The 2,353-nt window shown below is 38.1% G+C and overlaps 1 pseudogene across 1 annotated transcript; it reads right to left on the bottom strand.

Moving 5' to 3' along the window:
• Positions 1-1,137: 1,137 nt before the first annotated feature.
• Positions 1,138-1,606, bottom strand: LOC110333536 (annotated as a pseudogene). The gene has a single exon (XR_002381081.1). The product of XR_002381081.1 is annotated as a prefoldin subunit 5 pseudogene (transcript).
• Between the last annotated feature and the right edge of the window lie 747 nt (positions 1,607-2,353).

The following is a 2,353-nucleotide window of genomic DNA, read 5'->3' on the forward strand; positions in this document are numbered from 1 at the left end:
CTTCCTTCCTTCCTTCCTTCCTTCCTTCCTTCCTTCCTTCCTTCCTTCCTTCCTTTCTTTCTTTAACTCTAGCTTCATGTTTCTTTTCAGTTGCTACCCACTTTGGTCTTCCCATTGCAACCCCAAATACTCTACAAGTTTATGTTTTGTTTTGCTTTGTTGTTGCTTTACCTATCATATTTCTCAAAGACTTTTGCATCTACATAGATGCTTTTTTTTCTACAGCCCACCTCATGATAAGAATTATATTTTGTTTCATGAAGAAGCTACACAACAATCTAGTTCTTGGGAACTCCCTATATTTTACCCGGCTTTTCCACAACTGACAGACATGCTTCTCACTATTTCGAATACATTCTTCTTTCCTTAAAATGCACTGCTTTTTAGTCACATGGAGTTTTTCTGTTCACTTTATATATTACTGTTATATAAAGATGCTAATTATGTTAATTAAATAAGTAAATGATGAGAACCAAGGCTTTCTCTTGCCTCCCTTAGTTTGAGCTGAAGACTGCATAATACTCACATGTGGGTCTAGCTAAGTACTTAGCAAAGCACTTTCTTATTAATATATGTTGATTAAACTTGTAAAATGTTACTCAGTAAGGAAACTTGGAGTATTGTGAAGAAATTTCCATTTGTAATGATAAATGCATGTGCTTGTCTATCATCTTTGCAAGATCTCCTTAGAGTGATTGGTTTAGTTCAATAAATTAATATGCACCAACAATGGAAATAAGAAAGAGGTTCTTCAGCTGATTATAAAATTAAAGAATTTTTTGAGATTTTAAAAATTATTTTTCTGTGTATATGTGTATTCGCATGTAACACATATATTGTCATGTACTTGCAGATTTTCATTGTGTAAGAGAAGCAAGTGTTTTTAACCACTGGGTCATCTCTCTAGCTCTAGAAGATAGGGTTTTCTTGTTTTTTTGTTGTTGTTTTTGTTGTTGTTGTTGTTTTTGGTGTGTGTGTGTGTGTGTGTGTGTGTGTGTGTGTGCAGCTGGCACATTTAATTGCATTAAACACAAGAACCTCTCTTCCCAGACACTCTCCCAGGAGACCATTGCCGGAAAATATCCTAGACCCCTTGAAAAAGGGTCCCCCTCTCTGCTTCATTTCTGCAACACATTCTCATGCCTTGGCAGTCCCCTGCATTGCCCCCAGGGCTGTGAGCTGCTGAATCTTCTGGCTCATCATTTCCATGACAGTCTGTTTCACTGCATGCTTCTCCTGCAGTACTGGCTGGATTTTCTCCATCTGTTGGTAAAAAAAAAAAAATCTATCTTCCTTTGAAGATCCTTGGCATCCTCAGCAGTCTTCTCTATGTAGTAGCCAGTTCCCACATTGATAAGCATATGTTTCACATCATGTAGCTTCCTGGGGACATACATAGAACTCGTCAGTGGGAACAGTAATTCCTTTCCCTTGCTGCACTTGTTCAGCACATTCAGATAGTCCTTGACTTCCACATACTTGGTCTGTAGCACCTTGAGCTGAGCAGTAGACGTCGATAAAACTCCACTTCCTGGTCTAGCGGGTTCTTGAGCATTTCCAGTTGTGGCAGATTCAGCTCAGTGCTGTTAATTGACTATGCCATGTTGGGAAGGACGACTGCCAAACTAGAAGATAGTTTTTAAATAGTTATGAAAATAGGTCAGAGAAATTAGAATCCCAAAGCAAATGCTGAGAGAACTTCTTCACAATGAAAGTTCTTCATAATGATAATCTCCAAACCTAAAACTTACTGTTCATAATTCAACACGAAAAGTCTATTGCGTAAAGCACAAATAACAAAGCAAGAATACAGACAAAATATAATCACAGCTAAAATATATGTGATCTCAAATTTAGAAAAAAAAGGATTTAAATAGAAATAAGAAAAGAATATGATCAAATTCTGGATGTGATTTGAAGAAAATTATGATTATCTGTCGCAGACGGACCTCAATTGGGTCCCCTATCTATGGGCAAAACTCGGGTTTGGTTGCAAGTGAGCGAGGATTCGGTGAATGACAGACAGACCGACAGGACACGAGAGAGCGTGTAATATCTGAATGCAATTTGTCAAATGGAGCATCAAACTTTTATACAGAATAAAATAGGGAAGTTAGGTGACACATCAGCAAGGTACAAATGAAGTCACCGGATGCTTAATGACTCTTACACAAAACAGAAGAATGTAAACACAAAGACTGGCAGGAACTGGGCAATAAAACAACTGAAACAAAGTCAGCTCTATCTAAGGTCAGCTATAGTCATAGAAGCCAGGTGTGAGGTCTTTACACTCCCGGGTCAAGGGCTTTCACACCCAAGTCATGGTTCTAATTAGGGAGTTCCATTCTAGCTA

Source organism: Mus pahari, chromosome 15 (assembly GCF_900095145.1).
Source record: "Mus pahari chromosome 15, PAHARI_EIJ_v1.1, whole genome shotgun sequence".
NCBI classification, from domain to species: Eukaryota; Metazoa; Chordata; class Mammalia; order Rodentia; family Muridae; genus Mus; species Mus pahari.